Genomic DNA, 20,390 nt, shown 5'->3' with positions numbered 1-20,390 from the left:
GAATCCGAGTTTAGGATCCCCAAAGAAAAAATCTCTGTTGGAGGAAGCCAAATCTTTTTTCTAGAAGCATGCCAAGGTGAGAAGGCAAGGGTAGCTACCAGGCATACACTTCCCTTTTAACTTGGCCAAATTTGTGGTGTCCCTACCCTGAAGGGCTTTGCAGCTGGTACCCAGAGCTAAATGTGTCTCAGGCAGAATCCCATACATTTTGAGAAGCTTTTGTGGAGGAAGCGATGGTTGCTAGCATGCATGCAGCTACGTCCAAAGTAGGGCCAAAGTTGAGAGAGACGTAACGTGGAGGGGTCTTCAGCTGCTATTGACAAGCAGTTGTTAATTTGGAGCTAGCCCCAAAGTTTTGGAAAACAAGATGAGGGAAGGGAAGTGAAGGTACCCAGGCAGGTACCTCTGTCGGAAATTGGGCAAAGTTGTCAGGTACCTAGCCTGAAGCGATCTGAGGGCAGGATCCCAAAGTAAATCTGTATGTGGAGGTATCCACAAGGTTTTGGCAACCCAGATCAGCCAGAGACAACAGAAGCCTCTTGGCATGCAACTCCGTCGAAAATTGGCCCAAGTTCTCAGGTACCTATCCTGAAGGGTTCTGCGGACCAAATCCACAAGTCCCTCTCTCTCTGGAAGAGGCCCAAAACATTTCAGAAAGTATGCCTGGGAGGAGGAACAGACAGCTACTGGGCATGCGCATAATTTCCAATTTGGCCAAAATTCAGGTAGCTACCCCAGACGGGTACACTGCTTTTATCCAGAACCTCTGCAGGGAGGCGAAACTTTTTCAAAAGTACAGTCTGGCGGAGGCAAAGTATTCTACCGGGCATGTACCAACGTCCAAAATAGTCAAAATTTTGTTACCTAGCCCAGAAGTATCCGAGTTTAGGATCCCCAAAGAAAAAATCTCTGTTGGAGGAAGCCAAATCTTTTTTCTAGAAGCATGCCAAGGTGAGAAGGCAAGGGTAGCTACCAGGCATACAGTTATGCATAATCTTGGCCAAACTTGTGGTGTCCCTACCCTGAAGGGCTTTGCAGCTGGTCCCCAGAGCTAAATGTGTCTCAGGCAGAATTCCATACATTTTGACAAGCTTTTGTGGAGGAAGCAGAGGTAGCTAGCAGGCATACAGCTACGTCCAAAGTAGGGCCAAAGTTGAGAGAGACGTAACGTGGAGGGGTCTTCAGCTGGTATTGACAAGCAGTTGTGTATTTGGAGCTAGCCCAGAAGTTTTGGAAAACAAGATGAGCGAAGGGAAGTGAAGGTACCCAGGCAGGTACCTCTGTCGGAAATTGGGCAAAGTTGTCAGGTACCTACGCTGAAGCGATCTGAGGGCAGGATCCCAAAGTAAATCTGTATGTGGAGGTAGCCACAAGGTTTTGGCAAACCAGATCTGCCAGCTGTGTTTCATCCAGGACAGCATTGATAGCACAGGCAGTTTGTATGTGGTCTTGGAGACTAGCTACGTGTGTCTTTATGCTGTCTGGGAGGCTACAGATAAGGGGGAGTTAACCTTGCCAGATCAATCAGGGCTAGCCTTGGGGTTCTCCGTGAGATCCTTCTCCTGCATTGCTTGTATGCAGGCTGGTTTTTGAACAGATGCAGCCAAATGGGAGAACCCTGAGGTCTTCATGAGAAGGGATTGTCCTCTTTCTTGTGGGTCTATTCCACTGACCCAATAGGCAGGTAAAATGAATCTATGCCCCTAACCCAATAGGCAGTTAATATGTTTATTTAACGTATAAATGCTATCGCAGGTATTCCTCACCAAAGTGAAGGTGAAGGTGCAGAGCTTACCAAGGAGGTGTCCCTGTCTTGGTGGAGAAGGAGCACAGAACATCGACTGCCTCTTGTAGGTTTTCAATTTTTCTTCTCCCCCCCAACCCCCCAGCTCTCCCTTTTTTCCTCACTCTAGGGTTTTGCTGTCATTAACTTCTTTACCACTACCTCCTAACACTTTTATATCCTAAGCTTATCTGTCCCACCCTGGGATGACAATGAGCATATTTTGGGCAAAAAGTTGCGAATTATAGTCTTCTATGTTTAGTATGTACTTCCTTAATCTCATTATCTCCTTAAGAGTTAACTTTAATGTTTATTTTATAAGGAGTGAAGAAAAAGGTTTCACTTTGGGCACCGCAGACTTCAAGATTCTGTTCTGATGCCCAAAGAGGGTTTGGCACAGCCTGGGTATGCTGCTTTTGTTCAGAACTAAGGCATGTAGGCCCAACTTTTCCAGTGTGCTCCAGGCACCTGTCAGGACCCCCTGAGGCAGGACAGCCCAGCCGTGAGCTTGAGAGAGCTGGGCCATGGACGTCCTGGCTGCGGAGCTTCTCAGGGGCAGAGGTATGGTGGAACCAAAAGAGAGTGTTCATCTCCAGGGGAAAGAGAGAGAAGTCCGCCCTGTGGCACTTGGGGACTCCTGGACTCGCACATGCAGCACCTCGCTCAGGACCAAGCATGGGGACGCAGCTCCTTGGGAAGCCAAGGACAGGGACCGTGACCACATGGCAGCCCTGTGCTGTGAGGGGCAGTGCATATTGTGACCCAGAGTGGTGCTAGGCAACCGCCATGTCCCAGTGCAGGGCTGACAGGCACAGCCTCAGTCACCCCCAAGGCAGAGCTGGCCCCAGCCCAGACATGCGGCTCCCAACAGGGTCCTGGGGCACCAGTGCAGGTGGGCTCGAGCTGGATGGTCTTTAAGGTCCCTTCCAACCCCAGGCATTGTAGGATTCTATGAGGGAGGCAGTGCACAGGGAAAATGGGGTGGGGTGCTGATGTCTGAAAAAAGCAAAGAAACAACAAAACTAAGAGGAGGATTCAAACTAACAAAAGTGGTAGGATTGAAGGAAAGACCAAAGAAAGAAAAGGTCATAATGAAAAGAAACAACCAGACAAAACAAAATCAAACAAAAACTCTCCATTCCATTGATGCAGGGTTGGGAACGTACACGGATGGACACAAAGGAATTAGAGCAACAGCCTTGGAGGAGTTTGAGGCAGCAAGCCGAGGTTTCAGCTGTGTTCAGAGAATGCCAAAAGGAAAGGCTCGAAGAGATGCTTGGAAAGAGCCTTAAGGGTCAAACAGGAGCAGACCTCAACAAATGGAGAAAAAAGTGGGGAACCTCCGTGCAATTTGAGGTAATCCGTGAGAGCTACAGGACATGCAGACACAGGCAGGTAACAAATACCAGACAGGTAAGCTGCTTTTCCAGAACTAACGCAGGTAAGGAAAAATTTTCCCTAAGTACAATGCGGTGGAGGCAAAGTATGCTACCGGGCATGTACCAACGTCCAAAATAGTCAAAATTCTGTTACCTAGCCCAGGGGAATCCGAGTTTAGGATCCCCAAAGAAAAAATCTCTCTTGGAGGAAGCCAAATCTATTTTCTAGAAGCATGCCAAGGTGAGAAGGCAAGGGTAGCTACCAGGCATACAGTTATGCATAAACTTGGCCAAACTTGTGGTGTCCCTACCCTGAAGGGCTTTGCAGCTGGTCCCCAGAGCTAAATGTATCTCAGGCTGAATCTCGAACATTTGCAGAAGCTTCCCTGCAGGAGGCAATGGTAGCTAGGAGGCATGCAGCTACGTCCAAAGTAGGGCCAAAGTTGAGAGAGACGTAACGTGGAGGGGTCTTCAGCTGGTATTGACAAGCAGTTGTGTATTTGGAGCTAGCCCCGAAGTTTTGGAAAACAAGATGAGGGAAGGGAAGTGAAGGTACCCAGGCAGGTACCTCGGTCCCAAATTGGGCAAAGTTGTCAGGTACCTACGCTGAAGCGATCTGAGGGCAGGATCCCAAAGTAAATCTGTATGTGGAGGTAGCCACAAAGTTCTAACAACCAAGATAAGCGGGAGGCAAGAGAAGCCTTTTCGCATGCACCTCCATCCCAAATTGGGCAAAGTTCTCAGGTACCTAGCCTGAAGGGTTCTGTGGACCGAATTCACAAGTCCCTCTCTCTCTGGAAGAGGCCAAAACATTTCAGAAAGTATGCCTGGGAGGAGGAACGGGTAGCTACTGGGCATGCACATAATTCGCAATTTGGCCAAAATTCAGGTAGCTACCCCAGACGGGTACGCTGCTTTTGTCCAGAACAGCCGCAGGGAGGCAAAACGTTTTCCTAAGTACAATCTGGCGGAGGCAAAAATATGCTACCAGGCATGTACCAACCTCCAAAGTAGCCCAAATTCTCTGTTACCTAGCCCAGGGGAATCCGAGTTTAGGATCCCCAAAGAAAAAATCTCTGTTGGAGAAAGCCAAATCTTTTGAAGAAGCATGCCGAGGTGAGAAGGCAAGGGTAGCTACCAGGCATACAGTTATGCATAAACTTGGCCAAACTTGTGGTGTCCCTACCCTGAAGGGCTTTGCAGCTGGTACCCAGAGCTAAATGTGTCTCAGGCAGAATCCCATACATTTTGAGAAACTTTTGTGGAGGAAGCGATGGTTGCTAGCAGGCATGCAGCTACGTCCAAAGTAGGGCCAAAGTTGAGAGAGACGTAACGTGGAGGGGTCTTCAGCTGGTATTGACAAGCACTTGTTTATTTGGAGCTAGCCCAGAAGTTTTGGAAAACAAGATGAGGGAAGGGAAGTGAAGGTACCCAGGCAGGTACCTCGGTCCCAAATTGGGCAAAGTTGTCAGGTACCTAGCCTGAAGCGATTCGAGGGCAGGATCCCAAAGTAAATCTGTATGTGGAGGTAGCCACAAGGTTTTGGCAAACCAGATCAGGCAGAGGCAAGAGAAGCCTCTTGGCATGCACCTCCGTCGAAAATTGGCCCAAGATCTCAGGTACCTATCCTGAAGGGTTCTGCGGTGAGAATCCACAAGTCCCTCTCTCTCTGGAAGAGGCCAAAACATTTCAGAAAGTATGCCTGGGAGGAGGAACGGGTAGCTACTGGGCATGCACATAATTCCCAATTTGGCCAAAATTCAGGTAGCTACCCCAGACGGGTATGCTGCTTTTGTCCAGAACTGCCGCAGGGAGGCAAAACTTTTTCAAAAGTACAGTCTGGCGGAAGCAAAGTATGCTACCGGCCATGTACCAACTTCCAAATTAGCCCAAATTCTCTGTTACCTAGCCCAGAGGTATCCGAGTTTAGGATGCCCAAAGAAAAAATCTCTGTTGGAGTAAGCCAAATCTTTTTTCTAGAGGTATGCCAAGGTGAGAAGGCAAGGGTAGCTACCAGGCATACAGTTATGCATAAAGTTGTCCAAACTTGTGGTGTCCCTACCCTGAAGGGCTTTGCAGCTGGTACCCAGAGCTAAATGTGTGTCAGGCAGAATCCCATACATTTTGAGAAACTTTTGTGGAGGAAGCAGAGGTCGCTAGCAGGCATGCAGTTACGTCCAAAGTAGGGCCAAAGTTGAGAGAGACGTAACGTGGAGGGGTCTTCAGCTGGTATTGACAAGCAGTTGTTTATTTGAGCTAGCCCAGAAGTTTTGGAAAACAAGATGAGGGAAGGGAAGGGAAGTGAAGTGAAGGTACCCAGGCAGGTACCTCCGTCGGAAATTGGGCAAAGTTGTCAGGTACCTAGCCTGAAGCGATCTGAGGGCAGGATCCCAAAGTAAATCTGTATGTGGAGGTAGCCACATAGTTTTGGCAACCAAGATAAGCGGGAGGCAAGAGAAGCCTCTTGGCATGCACCTCCGTCGAAAATTGGCCCAAGATCTCAGGTACCTAGCCTGAAGGGTTCTGCGGACCGAATCCACAAGTCTCTCTCTCTCTGGAAGAGGCCCAAAACATTTCAGAAAGTATGCCTGGGAGGAGGAACGGGTAGCTACTGGGCATGCACATAATTCCCAATTTGGCCAAAATTCAGGTAGCTACCCCAGATGGGTACGCTGCTTCTGTCCAGAACTGCTGCAGGGAGGCTAAACTTTTTCAAAAGTACAGTCTGGCGGAGGCAAAGTATGCTACCGGGCATGTACCAACCTCCAAAGTAGCCCAAATTCTCTGTTACCTAGCCCAGAGTTATCCGAGTTTACGATCCCGAAAGGAAAAATCTCTGTTGGAGGTAGCCAAAAATTTTGCAGAAGAATGCCGAGGTGAGAAGGCAAGGGTAGCTACCAGGCATACACTTCCCTCTAAACTTGGCCAAACTTGTGGTGTCCCTACCCTGAAGGGCTTTGCAGCTTGTCCCCAGAGCTAAATGTGTCTCAGGCAGAATCCCATACATTTTGAGAAACTCTTGTGGAGGAAGCAGAGGTAGCTAGCAGGCATGCAGCTACGTCCAAAGTAGGGCCAAAGTTGAGAGAGACGTAACGTGGAGGGGTCTTCAGCTGGTATTGACAAGCAGTTGTGTATTTGGAGCTAGCCCAGAAGTTTTGGAAAAGAAGATGAGCGAAGGGAAGTGAAGGTACCCAGGCAGGTACCTCCGTCCCAAATTGGGCAAAGTTGTCAGGTACCTAGCCTGAAGCGATCTGAGGGCAGGATCCCAAAGTAAATCTGTATGTGGAGGTAGCCACATAGTTTTGGCAACCAAGATAAGCGGGAGGCAAGAGAAGCCTCTTGGCATGCACCTCCGTCGAAAATTGGCCCTAGTTCTTGGGTTACTAGCCTGAAGGGTTCTGCGGTGAGAATTCACAAGTCCCTCTCTCTCTCGAAGAGGCCAAAACATTTCAGAAAGTATGCCTGGGAGGAGGAACGGGTAGCTACTGGGCATGCACATAATTCCCAATTTGGCCAAAATTCCTGTAGCTACCCCAGACGGGTACGCTGCTTTTGTCCAGAACTGCCGCAGGGAGGTGAAACTTTTTCAAAAGTACAATGTGGCGGAGGCAAAGGTTGCTAGCGGGCATGTAAAAACCTCCAAACTATCCCAAATTCTCTGTTACCTAGCCCAGGGGAATCCGAGTTTAGGATCCCCAAAGAAAAAAATCTCTGTTGGAGAAAGCCAAATCTTTTGCAGAAGCATGCCGAGGTGAGAAGGCAAGGGTAGCTACCAGGCATACAGTTATGCATAAACTTGGCCAAACTTGTGGTGTCCCTACCCTGAAGGGCTTTGCAGCTGGTCCCCAGAGCTAAATGTTTCTCAGGCAGAATCCCATACATTTTGAGAAACTTTTGTGGAGGAAACGATGGTTGCTAGCAGGCATACAGCTACGTCCAAAGTAGGGCCAAAGTTGAGAGAGACGTAACGTGGAGGGGTCTTCAGCTGGTATTGACAACCAGTTGTGTATTTGGAGCTAGCCCAGAAGTTTTGGAAAACAAGATGAGGGAAGGGAAGTGAAGGTACCCAGGCAGGTACCTCCGTCGGAAATTGGGCAAAGTTGTCAGGTACCTAGCCTGAAGCGATCTGAGGGCAGGATCCCAAAGTAAATCTGTATGTGGAGGTAGCCACAAGGTTTTCGTAACCAAGATAAGCGGGAGGCAAGAGAAGCCTCTTGGCATGCACCTCCGTCGAAAATTGGCCCAAGTTCTCAGGTACCTAGCCAGAAGGGTTCTGCGGACCGAATCCACAAGTCCCTCTCTCTCTGGAAGAGGCCCAAAACATTTCAGAAAGTATGCCTGGGAGGAGGAACAGAGAGCTACTGGGCATGTGCATAATTCCCAATTTGGCCAAAATTCAGGTAGCTACCCCAGACGGGTACACTGCTTTTATCCAGAACCTCTGCAGGGAGGCGAAACGTTTTCCTAAGTACAATCTGGCGGAGGCATAGTATGCTACCGGGCACATACCAACCTCCAAATTAGCCCAAATTCTCTGTTACCTAGCCCAGAGGAATCCGAGTTTAGGATCCCCAAAGAAAAAATCTCTGTTGGAGGAAGCCAAATCTTTTTTCTACAAGCATGCCAAGGTGAGAAGGCAAGGGTAGCTACCAGGCATACACTTCCCTTTAAACTTGGCCAAATTTGTGGTGTCCCTACCCTGAAGGGCTTTGCAGCTGGTACCCAGAGCTAAATGTGTCTCAGGCAGAATCCCATACATTTTGAGAAGCTTTTGTGGAGGAAGCGATGGTTGCTAGCATGCATGCAGCTACGTCCAAAGTAGGGCCAAAGTTGAGAGAGACGTAACGTGGAGGGGTCTTCAGCTGCTATTGACAAGCAGTTGTTAATTTGGAGCTAGCCCCAAAGTTTTGGAAAACAAGATGAGGGAAGGGAAGTGAAGGTACCCAGGCAGGTACCTCCGTCGGAAATTGGGCAAAGTTGTCAGGTACCTAGCCTGAAGCGATCTGAGGGCAGGATCCCAAAGTAAATCTGTATGTGGAGGTAGCCACAAGGTTTTGGCAAACCAGATCAGCCAGAGGCAACAGAAGCCTCTTGGCATGCACCTCCGTTGAAAATAGGCCCAAGTTCTCAGGTACCCAGCTTGTAGGATTCTGCGGACCGAATCCACAAGTCCCTCTCTCTCTGGAAGAGGCCAAAACATTTCAGAAAGTATGCCTGGGAGGAGGAACGGGTAGCTACTGGGCATGCACATAATTCCCAATTTGGCCAAAATTTAGGTAGCTACCCCAGACGGGTACGCTGCTTTTGTCCAGAACAGCCGCAGGGAGGCGAAACGTTTTCAAAAGTACAATGTGGCAGAGGGAAAGGTAGCTAGCGGGCATGTACCAATGTCTAAATTAGCCAAAATTCTGTTACCTAGCCCAGGGGAATCCGAGTTTAGGATCCCCAAAGAAAAAATCTCTGTTGGAGGCTACAGATAAGGGGGAGTTAACCTTGCCAGATCAATCAGGGCTAGCCTTGGGGTTCTCCGTGAGATCCTTCTCCTGCATTGCTTGTATGCAGGCTGGTTTTTGAACAGATGCAGCCAAGTGGGAGAACCCTGAGGTCTTCATGAGAAGGGATTGTCCTCTTTCTTGTGGGTCTATTCCACTGACCCGATAGGCAGGTAAAATGAATCTATGCCCCTAACCCAATAGGCAGTTAATATGTTTATTTAACGTATAAATGCTATCGCAGGTATTCCTCACCAAAGTGAAGGTGAAGGTGCAGAGCTTACCAAGGAGGTGTCCCTGTCTTGGTGGAGAAGGAGCACAGAACATCGACTGCCTCTTGTAGGTTTTCAATTTTTCTTCTCCCCGCCAACCCCCCAGCTCTCCCTTTTTTCCTCACTCTAGGGTTTTGCTGTCATTAACTTCTTTACCACTACCTCCTAACACTTTTATATCCTAAGCTTATCTGTCCCACCCTGGGATGACAATGAGCATATTTTGGGCAAAAAGTTGCGAATTATAGTCTTCTATGTTTAGTATGTACTTCCTTAATCTCATTATCTCCTTAAGAGTTAACTTTAATGTTTATTTTATAAGGAGTGAAGAAAAAGGTTTCACTTTGGGCACCGCAGACTTCAAGATTCTGTTCTGATGCCCAAAGAGGGTTTGGCACAGCCTGGGTATGCTGCTTTTGTTCAGAACTAAGGCATGTAGGCCCAACTTTTCCAGTGTGCTCCAGGCACCTGTCAGGACCCCCTGAGGCAGGACAGCCCAGCCGTGAGCTTGAGAGAGCTGGGCCATGGACGTCCTGGCTGCGGAGCTTCTCAGGGGCAGAGGTATGGTGGAACCAAAAGAGAGTGTTCATCTCCAGGGGAAAGAGAGAGAAGTCCGCCCTGTGGCACTTGGGGACTCCTGGACTCGCACATGCAGCACCTCACTCAGGACCAAGCATGGGGACGCAGCTCCTTGGGAAGCCAAGGACAGGGACCGTGACCACATGGCAGCCCTGTGCTGTGAGGGGCAGTGCATATTGTGACCCAGAGTGGTGCTAGGCAACCGCCATGTCCCAGTGCAGGGCTGACAGGCACAGCCTCAGTCACCCCCAAGGCAGAGCTGGCCCCAGCCCAGACGTGCGGCTCCCAACAGCGTCCTGGGGCACCAGTGCAGGTGGGCTCGAGCTGGATGGTCTTTAAGGTCCCTTCCAACCCCAGGCATTGTAGGATTCTATGAGGGAGGCGGTGCACAAGGAATATGGGGTGGGGTGCTGATGTCTGAAAAAAGCAAAGAAACAACAAAACTAAGAGGAGGATTCAAACTAACAAAAGTGGTAGGATTGAAGGAAAGACCAAAGAAAGAAAAGGTCATAATGAAAAGAAACAACCAGACAAAACAAAATCAAACAAAAACTCTCCATTCCATTGCTGCAGGGTTGGGAACGTACACCGATGGACACAAAGGAATTAGAGCAACAGCCTTGGAGGAGTTTGAGGCAGCAAGCCGAGGTTTCAGCTGTGTTCAGAGAATGCCAAAAGGAAAGGCTCGAAGAGATGCTTGGAAAGAGCCTTAAGGGTCAAACAGGAGCAGACCTCAACAAATGGAGAAAAAAGTGGGGAACCTCCGTGCAATTTGAGGTAATCCGTGAGAGCTACAGGACATGCAGACACAGGCAGGTAACAAATACCAGACAGGTAAGCTGCTTTTCCAGAAGTAATGCAGGTAAGGCAAAATTTTCCCAAAGTACAATGTGGTGGAGGCAAAGGTAGCTAGCGGGCATGTAAAAACCTCCAAAGTAGCCAGAATTCTCTGTTACCTAGCCCAGAGGGATCCGGGTTTAGGATCCTCAAACAAAAAAATCTCTTTTGGAGGAAGCCAAACCTTTTTTTTAGAAGCATGCCGAGGTGAGAAGGCAAGGGTAGCTACCAGGCATACAGTTATGCATAAACTTGGCCAAACTTGTGGTGTCCCTACCCTGAAGGGCTTTGCAGCTGGTACCCAGAGCTAAAAGTGTCTCAGGCAGAATCCCATACATTTTGAGAAACTTTTGTGGAGGAAGCGATGGTAGCTAACACACATGCAGCTACGTCCAAAGTAGGGCCAAAGTTGAGAGAGACGTAACGTGGAGGGGTCTTCAGCTGGTATTGACAAGCACTTGTTTATTTGGAGCTAGCCCCGAAGTTTTGGAAAACAAGATGAGGGAAGGGAAGTGAAGGTACCCAGGCAGGTACCTCCGTCGGAAATTGGGCAAAGTTGTCAGGTACCTAGCCTGAAGCGATCTGAGGAGAGGATCCCAAAGTAAATCTGTATGTGGAGGTAGCCACAAAGTTCTAACAACCAAGATAAGCGGGAGGCAAGAGAAGCCTTTTCGCATGCACCTCCATCCCAAATTGGGCAAAGTTCTCAGGTACCTAGCCTGAAGGGTTCTGTGGACCGAATTCACAAGTCCCTCTCTCTCTGGAAGAGGCCAAAACATTTCAGAAAGTATGCCTGGGAGGAGGAACGGGTAGCTACTGGGCATGCACATAATTCCCAATTTGGCCAAAATTCAGGTAGCTACCCCAGACGGGTACGCTGCTTTTCTCCAGAACAGCCGCAGGGAGGCAAAACGTTTTCCTAAGTACAATCCGGCGGAGGCAAAAATATGCTACCAGGCATGTACCAACCTCCAAAGTAGCCCAAATTCTCTGTTACCTAGCCCAGAGGAATCCGAGTTTAGGATCCCCAAAGAAAAAATCTCTGTTGGAGAAAGCCAAATCTTTTGAAGAAGCATGCCGAGGTGAGAAGGCAAGGGTAGCTACCAGGCATACAGTTATGCATAAACTTGGCCAAACTTGTGGTGTCCCTACCCTGAAGGGCTTTGCAGCTGGTACCCAGAGCTAAATGTGTCTCAGGCAGAATCCCATACATTTTGAGAAGCTTTTGTGGAGGAAGCGATGGTTGCTAGCAGGCATGCAGCTACGTCCAAAGTAGGGCCAAAGTTGAGAGAGACGTAACGTGGAGGGGTTTTCAGCTGGTATTGACAAGCAGTTGTTTATTTGGAGCTAGCCCAGAAGTTTTGGAAAACAAGATGAGCGAAGGGAAGTGAAGGTACCCAGGCAGGTACCACGGTCCCAAATTGGGCAAAGTTTTCAGGTACCTAGCCTGAAGCGATTCGAGGGCAGGATCCCAAAGTAAATCTGTATGTGGAGGTAGCCACAAGGTTTTGGTAACCAAGATAAGCGGGAGGCAAGAGAAGCCTCTTGGCATGCACCTCCGTCGAAAATTGGCCCTAGTTCTTGGGTTACTAGCCTGAAGGGTTCTGCGGTGAGAATTCACAAGTCCCTCTCTCTCTCGAAGAGGCCAAAACATTTCAGAAAGTATGCCTGGGAGGAGGAACGGGTAGCTACTGGGCATGCACATAATTCCCAATTTGGCCAAAATTCCTGTAGCTACCCCAGAAGGGTACGCTGCTTTTGTCCAGAACTGCCGCAGGGAGGTGAAACTTTTTCAAAAGTACAATGTGGCGGAGGCAAAGGTTGCTAGCGGGCATGTAAAAACCTCCAAACTATCCCAAATTCTCTGTTACCTAGCCCAGGGGAATCCGAGTTTAGGATCCCCAAAGAAAAAAATCCCTGTTGGAGAAAGCCAAATCTTTTGCAGAAGCATGCCGAGGTGAGAAGGCAAGGGTAGCTACCAGGCATACAGTTATGCATAAACTTGGCCAAACTTGTGGTGTCCCTACCCTGAAGGGCTTTGCAGCTGGTCCCCAGAGCTAAATGTTTCTCAGGCAGAATTGCATACATTTTGAGAAACTTTTGTGGAGGAAACGATGGTTGCTAGCAGGCATACAGCTACGTCCAAAGTAGGGCCAAGGTTGACAGAGACGTAACGTGGAGGGGTCTTCAGCTGGTATTGACAAGCAGTTGTGTATTTGGAGCTAGCCCAGAAGTTTTGGAAAACAAGATGAGCGAAGGGAAGTGAAGGTACCCAGGCAGGTACCTCCGTCGGAAATTGGGCAAAGTTGTCAGGTACCTAGCCTGAAGCGATCTGAGGGCAGGATCCCAAAGTAAATCTGTATGTGGAGGTAGCCACAAGGTTTTGGTAACCAAGATAAGCGGGAGGCAAGAGAAGCCTCTTGGCATGCACCTCCGTCGAAAATTGGCCCAAGTTCTCAGGTACCTAGCCAGAAGGGTTCTGCGGACCGAATCCACAAGTCCCTCTCTCTCTGGAAGAGGCCCAAAACATTTCAGAAAGTATGCCTGGGAGGAGGAACAGAGAGCTACTGGGCATGTGCATAATTCCCAATTTGGCCAAAATTCAGGTAGCTACCCCAGACGGGTACACTGCTTTTATCCAGAACCTCTGCAGGGAGGCGAAACGTTTTCCTAAGTACAATCTGGCGGAGGCATAGTATGCTACCGGGCACATACCAACCTCCAAATTAGCCCAAATTCTCTGTTACCTAGCCCAGAGGAATCCGAGTTTAGGATCCCCAAAGAAAAAATCTCTGTTGGAGGAAGCCAAATCTTTTTTCTAGAAGCATGCCAAGGTGAGAAGGCAAGGGTAGCTACCAGGCATACACTTCCCTTTAAACTTGGCCAAATTTGTGGTGTCCCTACCCTGAAGGGCTTTGCAGCTGGTACCCAGAGCTAAATGTGTCTCAGGCAGAATCCCATACATTTTGAGAAGCTTTTGTGGAGGAAGCAAAGGTAGCTAGCATGCATGCAGCTACGTCCAAAGTAGGGCCAAAGTTGAGAGAGACGTAACGTGGAGGGGTCTTCAGCTGGTATTGACAAGCAGTTGTTAATTTGGAGCTAGCCCCAAAGTTTTGGAAAACAAGATGAGGGAAGGGAAGTGAAGGTACCCAGGCAGGTACCTCCGTCGGAAATTGGGCAAAGTTGTCAGGTACCTAGCCTGAAGCGATCTGAGGGCAGGATCCCAAAGTAAATCTGTATGTGGAGGTAGCCACAAGGTTTTGGCAAACCAGATCAGCCAGAGGCAACAGAAGCCTCTTGGCATGCACCTCCGTTGAAAATAGGCCCAAGTTCTCAGGTACCCAGCTTGTAGGATTCTGCGGACCGAATCCACAAGTCCCTCTCTCTCTGGAAGAGGCCAAAACATTTCAGAAAGTATGCCTGGGAGGAGGAACGGGTAGCTACTGGGCATGCACATAATTCCCAATTTGGCCAAAATTTAGGTAGCTACCCCAGACGGGTACGCTGCTTTTGTCCAGAACAGCCGCAGGGAGGCGAAACGTTTTCAAAAGTACAATGTGGCAGAGGGAAAGGTAGCTAGCGGGCATGTACCAATGTCTAAATTAGCCAAAATTCTGTTACCTAGCCCAGGGGAATCCGAGTTTAGGATCCCCAAAGAAAAAATCTCTGTTGGAGGCTACACATAAGGGGGAGTTAACCTTGCCAGATCAATCAGGGCTAGCCTTGGGGTTCTCCGTGAGATCCTTCTCCTGCATTGCTTGTATGCAGGCTGGTTTTTGAACAGATGCAGCCAAGTGGGAGAACCCTGAGGTCTTCATGAGAAGGGATTGTCCTCTTTCTTGTGGGTCTATTCCACTGACCCGATAGGCAGGTAAAATGAATCTATGCCCCTAACCCAATAGGCAGTTAATATGTTTATTTAACGTATAAATGCTATCGCAGGTATTCCTCACCAAAGTGAAGGTGAAGGTGCAGAGCTTACCAAGGAGGTGTCCCTGTCTTGGTGGAGAAGGAGCACAGAACATCGACTGCCTCTTGTAGGTTTTCAATTTTTCTTCTCCCCCCCAACCCCCCAGCTCTCCCTTTTTTCCTCACTCTAGGGTTTTGCTGTCATTAACTTCTTTACCACTACCTCCTAACACTTTTATATCCTAAGCTTATCTGTCCCACCCTGGGATGACAATGAGCATATTTTGGGCAAAAAGTTGCGAATTATAGTCTTCTATGTTTAGTATGTACTTCCTTAATCTCATTATCTCCTTAAGAGTTAACTTTAATGTTTATTTTATAAGGAGTGAAGAAAAAGGTTTCACTTTGGGCACCGCAGACTTCAAGATTCTGTTCTGATGCCCAAAGAGGGTTTGTCACAGCCTGGGTATGCTGCTTTTGTTCAGAACTAAGGCATGTAGGCCCAACTTTTCCAGTGTGCTCCAGGCACCTGTCAGGACCCCCTGAGGCAGGACAGCCCAGCCGTGAGCTTGAGAGAGCTGGGCCATGGACGTCCTGGCTGCGGAGCTTCTCAGGGGCAGAGGTATGGTGGAACCAAAAGAGAGTGTTCATCTCCAGGGGAAAGAGAGAGAAGTCCACCCTGTGGCACTTGGGGACTCCTGGACTCGCACATGCAGCACCTCGCTCAGGACCAAGCATGGGGACGCAGCTCCTTGGGAAGCCAAGGACAGGGACCGTGACCACATGGCAGCCCTGTGCTGTGAGGGGCAGTGCATATTGTGACCCGGAGTGGTGCTAGGCAACCGCCATGTCCCAGTGCAGGGCTGACAGGCACAGCCTCAGTCACCCCCAAGGCAGAGCTGGCCCCAGCCCAGACGTGCGGCTCCCAACAGGGTCCTGGGGCACCAGTGCAGGTGGGCTCGAGCTGGATGGTCTTTAAGGTCCCTTCCAACCCCAGGCATTGTAGGATTCTATGAGGGAGGCAGTGCACAGGGAAAATGGGGTGGGGTGCTGATGTCTGAAAAAAGCAAAGAAACAACAAAACTAAGAGGAGGATTCAAACTAACAAAAGTGGTAGGATTGAAGGAAAGACCAAAGAAAGAAAAGGTCATAATGAAAAGAAACAACCAGACAAAACAAAATCAAACAAAAACTCTCCATTCCATTGCTGCAGGGTTGGGAACGTACACCGATGGACACAAAGGAATTAGAGCAACAGCCTTGGAGGAGTTTGAGGCAGCAAGCCGAGGTTTCAGCTGTGTTCAGAGAATGCCAAAAGGAAAGGCTCGAAGAGATGCTTGGAAAGAGCCTTAAGGGTCAAACAGGAGCAGACCTCAACAAATGGAGAAAAAAGTGGGGAACCTCCGTGCAATTTGAGGTAATCCGTGAGAGCTACAGGACATGCAGACACAGGCAGGTAACAAATACCAGACAGGTAAGCTGCTTTTCCAGAAGTAATGCAGGTAAGGCAAAATTTTCCCAAACTACAATGTGGTGGAGGCAAAGGTAGCTAGCGGGCATGTAAAAACCTCCAAAGTAGCCAGAATTCTCTGTTACCTAGCCCAGAGGGATCCGGGTTTAGGATCCTCAAACAAAAAAATCTCTTTTGGAGGAAGCCAAACCTTTTTTTTAGAAGCATGCCGAGGTGAGAAGGCAAGGGTAGCTACCAGGCATACACTTCCCTTTAAACTTGACCAAATTTGTGGTGTCCCTACCCTGAAGGGCTTTGCAGCTGGTCCCCAGAGCTAAAAGTGTCTCAGGCAGAATCCCATACATTTTGAGAAACTTTTGTGGAGGAAGCGATGGTAGCTAACACACATGCAGCTACGTCCAAAGTAGGGCCAAAGTTGAGAGAGACGTAACGTGGAGGGGTCTTCAGCTGGTATTGACAAGCAGTTGTTTATTTGGAGCTAGCCCAGAAGTTTTGGAAAACAAGATGAGGGAAGGGAAGTGAAGGTACCCAGGCAGGTACCTCTGTCGGAAATTGGGCAAAGTTGTCAGGTACCTAGCCTGAAGCGATCTGAGGAGAGGATCCCAAAGTAAATCTGTATGTGGAGGTAGCCACAAGGTTTTGGCAACCAAGATAAGCGGGAGGTAAGAGAAGCCTTTTCGCATGCACCTCCGTCGAAAATTGGCCCAAGTTCTCGGGTACCTGGCCTGAAGGGTTCTGCGGACCGAATCCACAAGTCCCTCTCTCTCTGGAAGAGGCCAAAACATTTCAGAAAGTATGCCTGGGAGGAGGAACGGGTAGCTACTGGGCATGCACATAATTCCCAATTTGGACAAAATTCCTGTACCTACCCCAGACGGGTACGCTGCTTTTGTCCAGAGCAGCCGCAGGGAGGCGAAACGTTTTCCTAAGTACCATCTGGCGGAGGCAAAGTATTCTACTGGGCATGTACCAACCTCCAAAGTAGCCCAAATTCTCTGTTACCTAGCCCAGAGGTATCCGAGTTTAGGATCCCCAAAGAAAAAATCTCTGTTGGAGGAAGCCAAATCTTTTTTCTAGAAGCATGCCAAGGTGAGAAGGCAAGGGTAGCTACCAGGCATACAGTTATGCATAAACTTGGCCAAACTTGTGGTGTCCCTACCCTGAAGGGCTTTGCAGCTGGTACCCAGAGCTAAATGTGTCTCAGGCAGAATCCCATACATTTTGAGAACCTCTTGTGGAGGAAGCAGAGGTAGCTAGCAGGCATGCAGCTACGTCCAAAGTAGGGCCAAAGTTGAGAGAGACGTAACGTGGAGGGGTCTTCAGCTGGTATTGACAAGCACTTGTTTATTTGGAGCTAGCCCAGAAGTTTTGGAAAACAAGATGAGGGAAGGGAAGTGAAGGTACCCAGGCAGGTACCTCGGTCCCAAATTGGGCAAAGTTGTCAGGTACCTAGCCTGAAGCGATCTGAGGGCAGGATCCCAAAGTAAATCTGTATGTGGAGGTAGCCACAAGGTTTTGGTAACCAAGATAAGCGGGAGGCAAGAGAAGCCTCTTGGCATGCACCTCCATCGAAAATTGGCCCAAGTTCTCGGGTACCTGGCCTGAAGGGTTCTGCGGACCGAATCCACAAGTCCCTCTCTCTCTGGAAGAGGCCAAAACATTTCAGAAAGTATGCCTGGGAGGAGGAACGGGTAGCTACTGGGCATGCAGATAATTCCCAATTTGGCCAAAATTCAGGTAGCTACCCTAGACGGGTACGCTACTTTTGTCGAGAAGTGCCGCAGGGAGGCAAAACTTTTTCAAAAGTACAATGTGGTAGAGGCAAAGGTAGCTAGCGGGTATGTACCAACGTCCAAATTAGCCCAAATTCTCTGTTACCTAGCCCAGGGGAATCCGAGTTTAGGATCCCCAAAGAAAAAATCTCTGTTGGAGGAATCCAAATCTTTTCTCTAGAAGCATGCCGAGGTGAGAAGGCAAGGGTAGCTACCAGGCATACAGTTATGCATAAAGTTGGCCAAACTTGTGGTGTCCGTACCCTGAAGGGCTTTGCAGCTGGTACCCAGAGCTAAATGTGTCTCAGGCAGAATCCCATACATTTTGAGAACCTCTTGTGGAGGAAGCGATGGTTGCTAGCAGGCATGCAGCTACGTCCAAAGTAGGGCCAAAGTTGAGAGAGACGTAACGTGGAGGGGTCTTCAGCTGGTATTGACAAGCACTTGTTTATTTGGAGCTAGCCCAGAAGTTTTGGAAAACAAGATGAGCGAAGGGAAGTGAAGGTACCCAGGCAGGTACCTCGGTCCCAAATTGGGCAAAGTTGTCAGGTACCTAGCCTGAAGCGATCTGAGGGCAGGATCCCAAAGTAAATCTGTATGTGGAGGTAGCCACAAGGTTTTGGCAAACCAGATCAGGCAGAGGCAAGAGAAGCCTCTTGGCATGCACCTCCGTCGAAAATTGGCCCAAGATCTCAGGTACCTATCCTGAAGGGTTCTGCGGTGAGAATCCACAAGTCCCTCTCTCTCTGGAAGAGGCCAAAACATTTCAGAAAGTATGCCTGGGAGGAGGAACGGGTAGCTACTGGGCATGCACATAATTCCCAATTTGGCCAAAATTCAGGTAGCTACCCCAGACGGGTATGCTGCTTTTGTCCAGAACTGCCGCAGGGAGGCAAAACTTTTTCAAAAGTACAGTCTGGCGGAAGCAAAGTATGCTACCGGCCATGTACCAACTTCCAAATTAGCCCAAATTCTCTGTTACCTAGCCCAGAGGTATCCGAGTTTAGGATGCCCAAAGAAAAAATCTCTGTTGGAGTAAGCCAAATCTTTTTTCTAGAGGTATGCCAAGGTGAGAAGGCAAGGGTAGCTACCAGGCATACAGTTATGCATAAAGTTGTCCAAACTTGTGGTGTCCCTACCCTGAAGGGCTTTGCAGCTGGTACCCAGAGCTAAATGTGTCTCAGGCAGAATCCCATACATTTTGAGAAACTTTTGTGGAGGAAGCAGAGGTCGCTAGCAGGCATGCAGTTACGTCCAAAGTAGGGCCAAAGTTGAGAGAGACGTAACGTGGAGGGGTCTTCAGCTGGTATTGACAAGCAGTTGTTTATTTGAGCTAGCCCAGAAGTTTTGGAAAACAAGATGAGGGAAGGGAAGTGAAGTGAAGGTACCCAGGCAGGTACCTCCGTCGGAAATTGGGCAAAGTTGTCAGGTACCTAGCCTGAAGCGATCTGAGGGCAGGATCCCAAAGTAAATCTGTATGTGGAGGTAGCCACATAGTTTTGGCAACCAAGATAAGCGGGAGGCAAGAGAAGCCTCTTGGCATGCACCTCCGTCGAAAATTGGCCCAAGATCTCAGGTACCTGGCCTGAAGGGTTCTGCGGACCGAATCCACAAGTCTCTCTCTCTCTGGAAGAGGCCCAAAACATTTCAGAAAGTATGCCTGGGAGGAGGAACGGGTAGCTACTGGGCATGCACATAATTCCCAATTTGGCCAAAATTCAGGTAGCTACCCCAGATGGGTACGCTGCTTCTGTCCAGAACTGCTGCAGGGAGGCTAAACTTTTTCAAAAGTACAGTCTGGCGGAGGCAAAGTATGCTACCAGGCATGTACCAACCTCCAAAGTAGCCCAAATTCTCTGTTACCTAGCCCAGAGGTATCCGAGTTTAGGATGCCCAAAGAAGAAATCTCTGTTGGAGGAAGCCAAATCTTTTTTCTAGAAGCATGCCAAGGTGAGAAGGCAAGGGTGGCTACCAGGCATACACTTCCCTGTAAACTTGACCAAACTTGTGGTGTCCCTACCCTGAAGGGCTTTGCAGCTGGTACCCAGAGCTAAATGTGTCTCAGGCAGAATCCCATACATTTTGAGAAGCTTTTGTGGAGGAAGCAAAGGTAGCTAGCAGGCATGCAGCTACGTCCAAAATAGGGCCAAAGTTGAGAGAGACGTAACGTGGAGGGGTCTTCAGCTGGTATTGACAAGCAGTTGTTTATTTGAGCTAGCCCAGAAGTTTTGGAAAAGAAGATGAGCGAAGGGAAGTGAAGGTACCCAGGCAGGTACCTCTGTCGGAAATTGGGCAAAGTTGTCAGGTACCTAGCCTGAAGCGATCTGAGGGCAGGATCCCAAAGTAAATCTGTATGTGGAGGTAGCCACAAGGTTTTGGCAAACCAGATCAGCCAGAGGCAACAGAAGCCTCTTGGCATGCACCTCCGTCGAAAATTGGCCCAAGTTCTCAGGTACCTATCCTGAAGGGTTCTGCGGACCGAATCCACAAGTCCCTCTCTCTCTGGAAGAGGCCCAAAACATTTCAGAAAGTATGCCTGGGAGGAGGAACGGGTAGCTACTGGGCATGCACATAATTCCCAATTTGGCCAAAATTCAGGTAGCTACCCCAGAGGGGTACGGTGCTTTTGTCCAGAACAGCCGCAGGGAGGCGAAACGTTTTCCTAAGTACAATCTGGCGGAGGCAAAGTATGCTACCGGGCATGTACCAACCTCCAAAGTAGCCCAAATTCTCTGTTACCTAGCCCAGGGGAATCCGAGTTTAGGATCCCCAAAGAAAAAATCTCTGTTGGAGGAAGCCAAATCTTTTTTCTAGAAGCATGCCGAGGTGAGAAGGCAAGGGTAGCTACCAGGCATACAGTTATGCATAAACTTGGCCAAACTTGTGGTGTCCCTAC

At 49.0% G+C, this 20,390-nt stretch overlaps 1 long non-coding RNA gene across 1 annotated transcript in view; it reads left to right on the top strand.

Moving 5' to 3' along the window:
- LOC308179207 overlaps positions 1-17,053 on the top strand; it is an 82,430-nt gene extending 65,377 nt beyond the window's left edge. Inside the window, exon 3 of the long non-coding RNA XR_013940282.1 lies at positions 16,736-17,053. This is a non-coding gene — a long non-coding RNA (uncharacterized lncRNA). The remainder of the gene's footprint in view (positions 1-16,735) is intronic.
- The last annotated feature ends 3,337 nt before the right edge of the window (positions 17,054-20,390 follow it).

Source organism: Anser brachyrhynchus (genome assembly GCF_964034855.1).
Source record: "Anser brachyrhynchus genome assembly, chromosome: 17".
NCBI lineage: Eukaryota > Metazoa > Chordata > Aves > Anseriformes > Anatidae > Anser > Anser brachyrhynchus.
The sequence above is the reverse complement of the archived record's forward strand: the minus strand, read 5'-3'. Positions and strand labels throughout refer to the sequence as shown.